This window comes from Haliaeetus albicilla, chromosome 25, assembly GCF_947461875.1.
Source record: "Haliaeetus albicilla chromosome 25, bHalAlb1.1, whole genome shotgun sequence".
NCBI lineage: Eukaryota > Metazoa > Chordata > Aves > Accipitriformes > Accipitridae > Haliaeetus > Haliaeetus albicilla.
This window is the reverse complement of record NC_091507.1, coordinates 23,508,275-23,524,085: the sequence shown is the minus strand read 5'-3', so window position 1 is coordinate 23,524,085 and position 15,811 is coordinate 23,508,275. Positions and strand designations below refer to the sequence as shown.

The following is a 15,811-nucleotide window of genomic DNA, read 5'->3' as shown; positions in this document are numbered from 1 at the left end:
CAAACCTTTCTCAGTAGGTTTACACAAAGAAGATTTTTTCCCCTCTGGTTTTTTTTTTTTTGAGGTTTGTTCTGTTCAAGTTTGAAGAGCTTTTTTCCATGAGACCAGGTTGGGATCCTTTTCTCACATGGAAAGAAGAATGAGCTGATGCATTTTGGGTAGTATTGCTTAGAAAATGTAAGAACAGTTTACTTTCTCAATTTTGTATCTTTTGAAGTATCATTACTGAGTCGTTAAACAGCTACATATTTCACTTGGGCTATTAATCTTGTTGCATATAATACTACCCCTGTTCTTTTAAAACCGTCTTGTAGTTCATAGTTGTTAACACACTAGCACATATCATGTTAAGCCCTTAACCTTTTTGCTGTATTAATTCCACTTAAACAATAATTCAAGCTTCTATATACAAACATTTGGATTAAAAAAAAAGTAAAATATTTCAATTAATAAAGCCAGAGTCTCCTTATTTTAAAGCCTTTTTTATTCTGTAAACTTTGGGGTTTTTACATTGCTGTTGTTAGAAACCTCTATTAATGGAGCCTATAGTTCCAGGGACTGTATATACACATAGGCACAATATATTTTTCTACTAACCACAGTAAATTAACTGAATAGAATTGTGATTATGATTTACCAAACGTATTGCTGCTGGTAGCAACGCATAAAAGAATTAAAGAAAAAAAACCCACCTAAAAACCCAAAACAAAAACAAAAAACCAACACCACCATGCCCAACACACACCCCAAAAAACCCCCAACAAACCCACTCCAAGAAAGTGCTTGGAAACAACACTGCAAAAAGAATTTGGAAGACTAAATTTGTGGAAAAAGCTATTACAACAAAACTTTGTGAAAAGATGAACTTGAACTTCCCCATACTACCAGACCACTGACAAACCTCTCATGATGAGGGGGAGCTAAATCCAAAGCACAGCCTTACCAGTTCATCGTGCATTAGGGATGCGGCTCCCAGCTGCCGCTCAAGCCATAACCAGCAGTTTTTCCTCAAAGCAGAGCAAGCTGCTCCTCGTTGCATCACCCCTGAGCATGTTCCTTCATCTGCAACACACCTTGATACTTACTCTGCGTGTGACACCAGCCATTGCCGGCTTCAGTATGCTGTCATGGACATGCTACACAACACAAAGATGGGAAACCACCTGTTTTCTGTGAATATTTTTTTTTTTTAAGCCTTAAAAATATTTCTGCAGGAACATTATGTCTGACTGTTTGAATTACAAGTTCAGCTAATCGCTGGTCAGAACCATTTGCAGATCTATTTCTGCTCGTTAGAGTACTACTCCTTACCCCTGTGGCATCTGGTCCCACAGTTCAGACATGGTATTTGGGAGACAGATCCTGCCCAGAACCGAGAGTGCCGAGTTTAAGCAAATGCTTTATAACACCTCCACAGAGAACAATCAAAATACTGTACCCTTTTCTCAGGTACACAATGGGATTATGATCACCTCTCCAGATAAAGTTTATAAAAGTACTCCTAGCCAGCTCGTTAATGACCATGAGCCGAGCTCTCATTAACTTCCTTGGGACCATAGGCTTGGAACCCACATCTGGAACAGCAGATACTGTCCAAAAGCCAGGCTCACACACCTTGCAAGGTGCCCCGTCGCTGCTGATTTCAATGTCTTCGTCGGCTTCAGCCTTAATACTCATCACTCCACAGCAACCAACTAAGTCTCCTTGAGAACAGCCACTCTAACATAATCCCCCAGCAGATGTTCCCTACTATTCCTTCAATAAAGACAAATGCCCTAGTAATCAAAGCAAAACAATGTCTCAAAGAACATTATTTGTAGACTTCTTATTTACAAACTGGATTGTATTCTCCCTTGCATCAAATGCATTTCTGAGCAATGCTAGAAAACAACGTTTTTATGTTGCATTTTTAAAACAAACAGGGGCACCTATAACTTCCTGTTCTGAATTTCATCTTGAGATGAACTGGCATTTCTTTCTGAAGCCGATACGGATTGTATTGCCTATAGAATCTCTTATTATGTTAAGACATGAAAGGAGAGGATGTACTTTTTGTCACATGGGCATCATAAATATCATCCATGTATCACTCCTGGAGGGTAACACATACTCTGTTGGAAAGCATAGGCAAAAAGCTTAGTAAACTCTTTCAAAAAGTAATTTTGCTGGTTAAATTTTATCTTCTGAGAACACCAGTTTCAAAACTGAAAGCTGGTCATAAAATAACTTGTGATAGCAGAAGGCATACAGAGTAATTACCTCCTCTGTCTTACTCAGATATTACTTACTTTCTCATGCAAGAAACACAGACTGTACTGAATGAATGAGGTTGTTCCCAGCCCCACTGGATGTGCCTTGAATCCTCCCCATCTAATAGTTTACTGCAGAAATAAAAGTGAAGCAGGCCCACATTCATTAGCTCTGCAAGACCAAACAGACACTAAAGCTTCACTTTTAAGAAAGGCAGCTAAAGAAAGTGAATGCAAAATGCCAAGTTTTACCCACCCTAAGGAACAAGAACATCTGAGACATACAATGAATCTCAGCTTAGAAAACAGCATTTATTTCATTGTTGTTCAGCCACAAGACCTGCAGTACAAAAATATTACCTTCCCCAAGAAAAAAAGAAAAATTGTTAAAATATGAAAAAATACTATGCCATCAGAGCACAGTGTGCTTTCACAGCACTTTTCTCAAAGCTTCAAAGAGACTTTTCAAAAAAGGACCAAAAAAATTAGCATCACTTACGTGCAATATTGCTAACTCCAGACAGAGCAAGATGCACTTTCTTCTAGAATTACAAGAGCTCTCAGTAAATATTTACATGAACAGAGCTGTACTCTACTCTTTCACCCATTCTGTTTTCCCCTCCTCTCCCAAGTGCTCTCACACAGGTGGCTTGATTTTGTTTCATGGCTTCCCTGATTTGTTGCCAGTAAATAAGCAACCACTGACACTTAATTTGCTTAAAAAGGCTCACCTGTACCTCATATAGCATTTTTGAAAAATACATTTTACTTACAGCAATATACCTGGCCACACAACTATATAACTGATGCTGTCATCTTTTTGAAATTGTATTATGTTGCCGGGACTGTTTCTATGAAATAGATTAAACCCCATCTTGGTCACTTAAGACAGGATACTTAAGAGTTTGGCTCTAGTCCCACAATGCTCAGCAGAGAAATCCCCTAGACTTCAGGGAGGTTTTCCCATACATAAAGACCCACGTGTGTTTTCTCCCATTGCCAGCATCCCAGCTCTCTGAAGTTGCTTAGGACATCTCAAGGAGGTGCGATGAACACTCCAGGATGTCACATTAAAAACTCTAGCCTCCTGCAACATACTGTGCAGCAGGTGAGACTTTAGAAAGCGAAGATGCTGTTCTAGAAGGATGCTCCACGAAGAACAGAAAAGGAAAGATCGCAGACAACGTGCGTGAACAAATACTTTGCAAAACACCAGTATTTCCCCCAAGGTGCCTATGCCTTTAAAGCCCCAGTTTGCTCCCAATTGCTAAGGCCCTGACACCACTGCCTATTTCACATATTGTGACTGAGTGGGACACATATTGAAAAGCCTTCAGCCAACAGTGCAGCAGCTGCATAGCTAGAGAAAACACAAATCCCTTTTAATTTCACATTTACTGAACAAGTACAATACATCATCAACTAGCTGGAGTACAGGCCAGGTCAGGCAGGAACACTTCGCTACGCCAGCTGATCCACATATGAATATCCATCTCATTTCAAGTCCTTCTGCTTAAAATAGACTCCACGCAGCAAGTTTGATTTCACAAGCCACAGACCTCTGGAAGGTAGATGTTCCATTCATGCCAAGTGTATAGGCTCCCTCTATAGTCAGGGAAGACGGGCTTGTGCCAATCTCCGGGTCTGGCTCTGACCAGCTTCTTTGACACTGAAAAGGCACCTGCATCCTTCCAGTGACCACCTACGGGAGCCAGGTCCTTATTTTAGGAGGACTGTTTCGGTAGGCTCCTAATAAGGTGCAAATGGGTGTCTACAGACCAGGCCAAAACTCTCTGTTGTACGTAAAGTGCAAGAACACTGGATAGATGAAAAAACCCCACCATATACATGGAAATCTAAAACGGACACACTGGAGACAGCTGAGCTGGAATCTGCAACACGTAAAAAACCAACCAACCCACCTCGGGCACTAATAAAAGGCACAACAATTTTGAAAGCATCTTCCACTTTGATACCTCAGCCTCTCCAACTGTCATCAAAAAGGCTCTTAAGTGGAGGGGAAAAAAAAAAAAGCCAGATTCAATCTATGTTTGAGACAAGAGACCACAAATACACTTTCCTATACAGCAGGAATAAGACTTGGGCAAAATCAATTAAACATTGCCATAAAACACGTATCAAATAAACCCAACACGAACAGGCTGTAAACGACTGGCTCCTCCACATCACAGCTTTCCAAATTACAGTCCACAGACTACTTTATACTGCATCAGGGGTCCTTATTTCCAGTAGCTATTTTTAATTAAAGTACATTGAAAAAAATGAAGTAATTAATTATTACTATTCCAGAAAGACATTATGTGGCCACAAATGGCCCAAAAAAGGGACCTAAGACAATCCATGAGAAAGAGAAATGGTTCCAAGCCTCCCTATTAATCTCATTGCTGCTATGAAAAATCTTGGAAACCTCTATCAAATTAAAAATCATCACATTACAGAAGTAGAGAAGTTTAAGAAAGGTGCCACCATATACACCAAGACAAACACATATACTAGGAAGAAAAAAAACCTCCGGTAGCATCTGATCCGATGAAGAAACAGAATTTCATACTTAAAAGACAGATGGCAATGCTGTTCATTCCGACAGTTACAGTCACAGCCCCACTATGCTACATCCTGTACTAACATGGGTACCACTTATTTCCAGTGTTTCTCCTAAACTAAATCATGGAATTTGGACAAGAGTTTCCTGCCCCTGATTAACTGACAATTACCAAATAGAATTCTTTTTAGCATGGTGCTTTTTTTTTTTTTAACTGATGAAACAACAGGCTTTTATGTATCAAATACACTTTATTCCCTTCTTCCAGGTAAGGATTTGCTTTGTTCATATCTGATGCAAATAACGAGTTAATATATTTTGAGACATACCAAAATGTGAAATGTTTCTTTGACTACAGAAGTGAAGTGAAGATCTTATTCAGGTACACACACACACACACACAAAACCGCAGCTACACTAGTGAGTAAGATAAAGCCACTTCACAGTCCAATAAAACAATGGTTTTATATGATAAAAAAAAATTAAAAGATTGCAAAGAAGAAATTTAACACACAGTTTCAATAAAGGATTTATTTGTCTACTGTTTTGCCATCTTCAGCAGAACTTAATAGAACTTTGCCTCCAGAGTGGAATGAAGAAGAGTCGGTTGCTCAGGTAGCCCCTTACAAAATGTATGGGAAAATGCCTCAAGAAGACAAGCTAAAAATCAGTGCCTGATAAAGGGGCTGGGATCTAAAGCCAACTCACAGGAAATACTGAGAGCATCTTCAGAGTTAAGATACCTGACTAAGGACAAGATGTCTACATTTCATTCTGCTCAGGGTGGAGAGTCTGAAGTTGTCCCCTACACACCAACCCTCAAAAGAGCTCACTATTTCCCAGGTACATGTTCTGAAGTCCCAGCACCTTTTTTTTTTTTTTTTTTTAAACTTCCGCATTCTGCTTTCTCCTATGCTTAATTAAGGAAACAGAACAAGCTGCATGACAACATTATGGAAATTATTAGTAAAAAGCAATACAATCATATTCTTTGGCAAAGTAAAAATAAGCAGAATACAAGCCTGAGTCTACATGACCAAAAATACCATGTAAATAACTCTCCATATGTTTTTTACAACAGTATCTTTGAAATGTTATCCCCTTGTAAAAGCGTCAACAGCCAATCTATGAATACAAAGAAAATGGGGAATATCTACTGATGAGAGAGAGGAATAGAAAAAGTTCCAATATTTTCTCTTACTATGACAACATAGCATCCACCTGGCCAGCATGGCAAGTTAAAGCTTGCCATGTCTGTGACTGATTAAGCAGACTCAAGACTTAGGGAACAATTTCAGGCTCGCAGGAGACTCTCTCACGACAACTCCATCAAAGAGCAGCATAGTATCTAAACATCCTACATAGCTTATTCACAGCACAGACCAGCTCCTCCTGCATTCAGGCACACCAGTGTGACTGTGCTCACTCAAGCTGCAAGATCTAAGTCTATCTTCTTCCACCTCCTAGCATAGTCAAGTATACATTTATTAAAACAAAAGTCCATCGATTTATTTCCTGAGAGCTGAATTCTAGTTCTACTAAAAATCAGTTACAAAAAAGTCCAGCTACATCACTACAATGAAGTAGGTTTGGTTTTGGTTGGTTGTTGTTGTGGGGTTTTCCGGTTTTGTTTTTTTTAAAATAACAGATGGACTATCTCACGTTACCAAATCTTACAAAGCTTCTAGTTTACTGTCACTTGAACATTCATACTAACAGAAAAAAATTGAGAGGACCTGGACTAGAAATCGCTTATAGTGCTGAAATACATTGGTGCATTTGTATCTGGAAATCATCCTGTTGGCTAACATTCAACAACAGAGTACTATCAATTTATGTATTTAGAACCCACGCAGTCTACTCCTTATTTAAAAAATACACCAGTTACAGTTAAAGTTAAAAGCTTATCATGACAGGATTTTCATTTGATATTTAAAGATTAAAACAGAACAGTGTAATAAGTTACCTTTCTGTAGATATCCAAAAGAAAGCAATATTATCCTAGCACTCATTGGTGCATGTTAGAACCTCTCGCTGGTATTTGTGAGAGTAACTGCTAGACTATTGGGATTATGAAGTCATAAGTACCAACCATTTTAAGTTTATGGCCAATTCTCTCAAGTATTCTGTGCCTCAGGATCATATATATATGCGCTTATTCCTAATGCTCCTCCACATAGTCATTTCTCTATAACTATTGTGAAAATCATAAGCACTAATTCTGTAACTTCACCATTGAGGGGAATTACGTACCCTTGCATTAAGTTATACAAGTCTGATTCCAAATCCAAACATAAATGTTCAAAGTTTTATGCTAGGTCAAAACTAATTAGTGGTAAATAATTTTATTATAAAGTGACTTTTCATAGTTCACAAACAACTTTAATATCAATCACCATCACAAATCTTTATCAATAGTTTCTGTACAAGATTGGTACAACAAACACACAACTTTTCTTTTTGTTATGTTAAAGAGACAGTACTATTATACTTGTATTTCATTAATTTTGGCAGAAATAATTGCTTGGGACTGAAATCTGTTGTAAAATATACAAGTCCAACCCCCTGTAAACTTTTCCAAATGTGTTACAACACAGCCAAGTGCAACTGCCTTACAGAAGAATTTTACCTCCACCTTACAGATCCAAATCTCCTAATTCCCTCACAAGAAGTCCTTTTTGGGTATCAGTGAAAATTTTGGTTAGACACGTCACCTGACATTTGGTCTGCCTTTTAAAGTAAATTAAAACCACTCACTGGAGTTTTTGAAAAAAAAAAAAAAAAAAAAAAAATCAGTATCAGAGAAACTGGTAAAAAGACTACAGATGAAATTCACACCACAACTTCTCAATAGCTCAAGCACTGGAGAGACCACAGTTGTTGAAGCAGTCAACTTGGTGATGTAAAGGGGTTTTGCATTGACTAGAAAACTGACAGGGTTTGCATCCATTCATTAATTCTATTCTTATTTCTTTTAAATAATGCCAAAACATTATTTGCAATAACCGCTAATGCTACTTCCTATAGCCTCAGTTATCCCCATCAGCGAAGGCAGACTAAGCCAGCACACCATTAGTGTTTTCTTGTTCTTGAGTAACTGTTCAACACTACTGTCTCCTACGTAAGAGTTAAGCCTCACTCTCCTCCCAAAAGACTGTCAGACATCTTGTTCAATCAATCTTGTGACTTCTGGTCAGCAAAAGCCTAGATCCTAAGGGGCGGTGGCGGGGGGGAGGATCTTCCGAATTCTCTTTCCGCGCATTAGTTTGACAATGCTACCCAATTTAATGAGGGGTTAAATTGGACATGAGGACTGTCTTAAAAACTGTTTTTAAATAATATACTGCCTGGGAGGACACAACGCAAGAGGCAAATCTAAAACTGCTTAGATCTTATTTCATTGACATGATTTTCCCACTGTTACTGGAATGATTTATTGATTTGCCTTTGACTGAAGAGAAGCAAAGTCCTCTGCCTCAAGCGGCACGGACAGTGTTGCTCTCAGCCTACTTGACAGTATCTGTGAAACACACTTGGAAATTGAGACCCAATGGAACAATGAGTTTCATACCTTATGCTTATCATCACAGCATATATCAAACAGATTTTACTAGAGCATCACCTGGAAAAGCTTGGAAAATTCTCCACTGTGCTCTATAGTTTCTAAGAAACTTCTGCTGTTTCTGGTATCAGCAAGTTTGCTATTTTGGCGTCACACTAAAGCCCCAGCGCCTCCATTTCTGACCCCTTCAAACAAAAACAAGCTGCTCAACAATGTCTAATCCGTGCGTCATGTAATCCTGCTTAATACTCTACAAACTCTGGGTAATATTTGGGTAGTTTTTAAATTTAGCAAAGAACATCCTGGCCTACTTCAAAGATACCCTCGCCTTGGGTAGCGTCCCCTAGAAACGTCGCCCACACTCATTTCAAAGAAGAAAAGCAAACACGCATAAATGCATAAGAGAAATGAACAAAAGATAAAATAAGAGATCCTGGTCTAATGACATGATAAAAACATATAATATTACAAACCGAATGATCAAAAATGGGAATGCATTACGCAAGCACCAACCACACCACTCGAACAATTAAAGAGACATTCTGACTTTCTGACACCGCTTTGGCCCCATTTACCAGCGGAGGACAGAGCCCTGCGCGAGTACATCTGACCCCCTGCTTCCAGCGAGGGCAGACTCTGCCGCAGAGGACCGCGGCATGGCCAGCTCAATCACGCAAGCCTTCCTCCCGTCGACACAGAGCTATTTATATAAAGTCGGCTATCGCTCCGCCGGAGAAACAGAAAATCCCTTCTTTGAGACGTTGTTCGCTTTCTGCAGCATCATTACCTTAAAAGCGGCTCGCACTGCAAACACTGCCAAAGAGGTCTAAATCAAATTCCATGATAATTCTTCAGTATACCATTCTGACTCTCCTTCCGAAGATCTCTCAGACCCTCGCTGAAGGACAAAAATATGTTCCCATTTTGTTTAGGCTGTCAGGCAGACAGTCTCCAATCATTAGCCTCTTGTCAACAGCAATGCTGGGGTAGATTACCAGTGCGCAGTGCTTGTAATGGCAGGTGCATGGCCCTGGGGCTGCCATCTGCCAGGAAGGAAGCGTTCTCCTCTAGGATGCTGAAGAGATTGACAAATAATGTAAACAAACCCCTGAATCCTTCCTAATCTATGGAATCAAGCTATGGCATTACTCTTCTGCAACGTAGATGTTACTATTGGAGGTGGGGGCTTAGGTCTGGGGGGCTTGGGTTGGGTTTTTTTCACTCTTAACTATTTCTGCGGTTGATTTGCCAAGATAAAAAACACACTCTAAAATAACTTTTATTTAACCAAGACAGGCAAATCTGGATTTGAAAACAAACAAAAAACCACCCTAGTATCAAAGATGTTTGTTTTGGAAAGTATTTCCCACTGTTAATTTGTAACGTACCTCTTTCCAGAGTGTGTTGCCCTTCACTATGCACAAGAACTGGATTTTTTTAAACTACTATTTTTGATACACCTATACACAATTTTGGGCCATCATCACTGGTAAAAAATTGAGAACATATCTTCTGAAAAATTTTTTTCAAAGTAAAAAAAACCTGGACAGTAACAGAACTCTGAGTATTGTCTTTGGTCTTGTAAATGGATTTGCAAAGGGATTTCTCATGTTCAGCTTGAACATCTTTCCTATACAGTTCTAGTTTAGTGACCCATTTTTCACCTCAGCTACCAAGCAATAGCACACTTCCGTGCAAATGTGCACACACTTACCAGACTAGTTGCTGCGATCACACCTATTCTTCAGGAAAGTTATTCCTTACTGTCTAACCGGCCACACAGAGGAGACTACACACTGCTGCTGCCTTTGAGCGAGCCTCAAATGTTACTGTATGTGTTAGCACTTTAACACTCCATGAAGTGTATTTTCTAGGTGAGCCTCTGTAAAGATGTAAGCAATCTTTACATTGATTTCTCTGTGGTTTGGATCAGGCTTATAATACCTAAGCCTTAAAACCTTGCTTTAAATACAAACACTTACGACCCTACAACTAAGGGATTCATCCTACCTAAATTAGTGTGGAAACTGCAAATGCAATCCAAACCAGTAATCCTGGTTTCCTCTACAGCTGACAGAGACACAGGTGAAAATCCATGCTACTTTATAACTTGCATTTCAAAGACGTGGTGGGAGCAGTTGCCCTTGCTGGCTCTGTTTGCTGCTGGTTCTCGAGAGCGCCTGACGGACTGACTGACCCAAGATGCCCACATACTGGATGGCTAAAGGCAGCTGAGACAAACACAAGTGTAAAAAAAAAAAACAACAAACCAAAAACAAACCAAGAAAAGTTTTCCTTTTGAAAGGCTGCAGGAGGAAAACCAGCCTTTTCAACAACCAGCAGCAAGGGGACTACTCAGCTGAACTTGGCTTTTCAAGGCTGCTGCTCTTGACCCCCTACATCCATACGCACAAAAACTTTAAAAATAACTACATGCCAGACAACAGACACACAAACAAAACATATCCGAACTCTGGGGTCACTACACCGCTTCCTAAAAACTCAAAGGATGCAACAGATTTCCATGTATACACAGATGGCTTCTAAGCAAACATTGTAAGAAACTACAACAAAAACCAGAGAGTTGTGAAACCCTCATAATTGCACACCCTGATTTATCAAATCAGTTGCTATAGGCACTTCAAATTGCTGTTACACACACTGCGCCAACACAACATTCGAACTTCCACAAACTCTGCTGAAGTATATCATGACTAATACACAATACACCTAGACACAAAGAGAAAACATATGGATGACCAGTACACAAAAGCACGCTGTACCTCAACAAATTGGGAAAAAAAGACCCCAGATACACCCATTTCTTTATGTGTTTATTACTTTAAAAAGAAACATATTAATGGTGCTTTAGAGAAAATCTGACAGAAACAGAAAATACCTGGATGTACTTATGTTGCCCTTTAACTGCGGAATAGGGAGGAAAGTTAGGCTACATACACTAACTCTAGCTTAATGCTTCTGTGGATGCTTGCTGTGTTTCAACTTTTAAACCACTTCAGCATTCCAGTGTAATTAATGCTATTTAAAAATAATAGTAAATCAAGTGTAAAGAAACCCATGTTATTCTCTCCTTATTAAAAAAAACCCCAAACCACCACCACCACCATATAAAACAAGTCCTAATGCTCTTTCTGTTCAAACATTCCTTTATCCATTTTACTTACAAGCGAACGTTAGTCTCTGTAGCTATCTTGAAAGAGATCAAGTAATCAGAAGCAATCATCAACCTAAGCATTTCCTCTGCCTTGAGCAATGACTGTACTGGTTCATTTTAGAACAAACCCACCATTCAACTTGGTCTATAACAATTTATCTTAAATGACTCAAAGTAACCATGACATTCTTTCTATAAGCAGTATAGCTAAACATAATTTAAAGTATAAAGCAAAATAAGAGTCTAATAGATGTTACACATTTTAATATTCTATTTGCTTGTAAAAAGCTGACATCCGTATAATCAACATAATTTAAAATATCAAAGGCTTCATTTAATCTTAGATAACCTCAGTTTACATCTTGTGTTTCACAAGTGGCACTGCTAGGTGCAGACCTAACCATTTTCGTTTAGACAGCTGTGAAATGATTTTTAATAATAAAAATCACCTAGTAATAATCACCTCAGATTTTTAATTCTAAGTGTAAGAGGTTTAAAAAAAAAAATCAAACTATGTAAGGTTATTAAAAGTAGTTCAGTTCTTCTTGCTGTTAATTGTCATGTTCTCACAGAACTTATCAGTAAGAGAAACTACTACAGCTAATTTATTCAAAAACAGACTTTAGAAGATGTATAGATTTGTAACACCGCATATACTTCCTTTAATACTTTCCAGAAGTTATTTTAAAATGAATACAAGTTTTGTAAAAGATACAATTAAACATTCTCATGCTGCTCTGAGAACCAAAACTTTATGGCAGTTGGCATATTAGAGGGGGAAGGAAAAAAAACCTTAATAATATAATTCATCGTGCAAAGTAATCCCAAAGAAAAAGGAAAACAAGGGTTATTTCTTGAATTATCTAAAATGTCATTAGAAAGACACAGGAAGAGATTTCTTAAGATAGGCTTTTTATTGTTTAGGTGCAATCATAAAACCCTCACAAAAGTAAGAGCTAATTGACAAGGCTGGGGGGGGGGGTCATTATTATAAAAAAATCACCTTATTACGATCTCAACTAGATGCATTACAGATGATTTCTTTAAATAAATCAAGACAAAAGAAACTAACACAAGAGGAAAACCACCCTCAGGGTTTTTTTGCACCATTACACATAGTATCTGTTCAATTTTAGGAAACTAGACCAACTACTAGAAACATTTACAAGTTACAGAGCATTTGTTAATGGAAAAGAAAACAAAATTAAAGATAACCCACCCAAGTCTGGTGTTTTCAATTAAGCAAAATTCCTTATTACACACCCACTAAATATAACAGGAATTTTACTTAAGAATTCCATGATTACACACAAAGCGTAAAATCTTAACCCCACCAAAATAGAGAGAAAACTCCCATCTGACTTCAATAGAACTAAGATCCACCATAAAGAGTCACATCGTTATTGGGTGTAATCTGTCATAAATACACTGGAATAAGTAGTTTACACTATACGAGAGAAATGAGTGTAAATGTCTCCATAATGAAAACCACACAAAGTTCGTAAGTTTTTAAGCAAAAAAGCGGTCATAATTGAAGAACAAAGACTAATTATCAGCAAGTAACAAGTTTTAACCAACCAGTAACAGTATTATTTTATTTACACATCAGATGAAGGCAAGTGTTTCTCCAATTCTTAAATATTTGCACACTTTCAGAACACAGTAAAACTAAACGAACCGGTAATTTCGAGCAACCTTTTAATTTTGCTGTTTTGACAGCAGTTGTGGATGCACTCGCTTGCTCTTGCCACGACAAGATAATATGGACAGGGATCTCCGCAAGCACAGCACTCCCTACAGCAGGGGCAAGTTACTGATAGCAGGGAGACAAGCTACACGTGAAAACCAGCCACCTTTAAATGATACAAGTAATTTCGCTTAAAACACTTATCCACACAAAAACACATCTACTGCTACAGACCATCAGGAAGAATTCAAACTGGTTTTTTACATGTATTTTACACAAATCGAAATATTAACTTACTGAGAAGGTAATTACAAGGAGCTCATTGGCATACCCTGTATCTCTGAGATTCTCCTGTTCTAAATATTAAATATATGTGGATTCTCCATTGTCTTAAAATTGCTAGAAACCTCTCTTGGTTTTTGAAGAAGCTTTGAAGAAGTTAAGCTTCTCACTTTGCTAATATAGTTAAAAACAAAATTTGAAAAAAGTGCAAACAGCTAAGTAAACAATGCTGATCATATATAAGCTATCTCTTGTGCAAACCATTAATTTTTACAAAATTAGATTCTCTCAAATCTACCTGAATTACTACCGTGTCAAAATAATCTTGCTTATGCTCAAAATACAGTTTTCTTTAAATTGCATAAGTGTTTCTCTGTAAAAGATGAAATTCTTAGCAGGCTCCCAAATCACAAGCCTGCAATTCAAATACACTGGCACAATACTTGGTGATCTTTTTAGACAGTGGCAGGGGTCCTTCTGTAAACAAACTTTGGGTGAAATCCCAATGAAAACCAAAAGAGAAACTAGGAAATTTGCAAAAGTTAATGACCTGATTCGACTTACACCAGTAAAGTCCTTTGTGATACATGCCTCCTTCCCCACGCTACGACTGCTTCAGTTTGCCTGCCACAAGTGCAATTAACCCGAAACCCCGATTTTGGTACCTAGCCCTGCACACTGCAGACTGATGGTGGTCGTGTGAGGCTTTTCCTTACCGCCTGGGCCTGACACCGGCTGCATTAATCCCCGAGCCCCATCACCCAGCAGGCATGCACGCTCCTTGGGGAAGCGGGGAAGACAGCCAGCCTTGCCTCCTACAGCCAGAGCAAACCTCAGCCAGCTTCCCCGCACCACTTCTCCATGGGGTCTGCGTTTAAAAGCTTACGGGAAAGAGGAAAAATAAATATGCATGCAGATTAAATAGTGAAATAAGGCAAGCCTAGAACCTCCCTTTGGCAAATGTGCAGCAGAACTGAACCCTCTCCTCTGCATGCCACCGTGCACCCAGTGAACGCGGCGATGCTCACTGCCCTCTCCTTTTGTTCACCCGATGGCAAGGACAGCAGTCGGTTCCCCCTGCTTCTCTGACTGACCGGCTCTTTCATTCCCGCTTTTCACCTGGATGGTGATCGTGCTCCCACCCACTCCCGGTTTTCTCGGTGCCCCCCACCCCCCTCTTAGGGTCAGCACTTTGGGGAATGCTGTGGAAATAGCTCTTTCCCAACAGGGGGCTTGGTTTGCAGCTGGGGCTGTAGGTGGCTCAAGAAAAACTCCTCGTTTCTGTGAAAAGTCACTCTGCAAAGCAAGGGGTGTGATAGTTTGTTGGTGCCCGGGACCAAGGCTGGACACAGAGAGCGGTAACTGCAGCACCCGCACCCCTCCAGGTCAAGCCACAGGGATCCTGAACATGACCCCAGCAAAACTAAAAGCAACAGACAAGTAACGCGCTGCCCTCAGCCCTTCCAGTCATTCAGAATAAGCGTTCATCCTTTCAAACTCTGACATTTCATTCAACAATCCTCTCGTCTTAATTAGGTTCAAAGCTTGCTCCGCAAACGGTGAATCTCTCATCTTTTCCATCTTCCTGTACTTCCTATCAAAAGAGAAAATATTTTCTTCTTCAAAATCAACTAGCTACTAAGAAAAAAGAAAAAAACTGCAAGTGGCTCTCACAAACTCTCGCTGTTTGCTTACTGTTGATGACCTCTATCAGCACTGTGAATACAGAAGCAATACCTATTCACCTCCAAGCAACTGCTTTTACGAGGTATGTCATTTTACCGAGCTAGACCCATAAACACATATTACAGCTATACATGCATATGGGTTTAAAATACCATGTCTTGCATAAATTCAAGAGCAAAGAGAATCCCTGCGGTGTCTCATCATTAACTTTTCATCCCTCACAGACTGGCTGTTCTGCGCCCTCCTCAACCAGCCCCCAGTTGTGTACAAATTCTCACTTGCTAAGAGGAGGCAGGCTGCTATTTTGGGGGGTGGGGTGGAGGTGGGGGTGCATTTCTTTGTTTTGTTTTTTAAAACAGCAAAACTAGCACCTCAACAAAGGAACAGCTACATAATCAAATCCCAAATTCTCTCTCACCCCAAGTTTCAGATTTCTTGGGTTTGCTGTTGTCTTTGAACACCCAGCATTTGCAATCTGTATAAAAAGCAAGGCAACCAACTGGTCATTCGGGCTGGGACTGAGCTGCCAGCTGGAACGCAGTTAGGCACCACCATAGGGTGGGCCTTGAAATGAAATGTGTGATACAACATGCAACAGCTCATGCCT

At 39.4% G+C, this 15,811-nt stretch overlaps 1 protein-coding gene across 1 annotated transcript in view; it reads right to left on the bottom strand.

Moving 5' to 3' along the window:
* Positions 1-15,811, bottom strand: part of IRS2 (insulin receptor substrate 2) — a 31,377-nt gene that overhangs the window by 11,025 nt on the left and 4,541 nt on the right.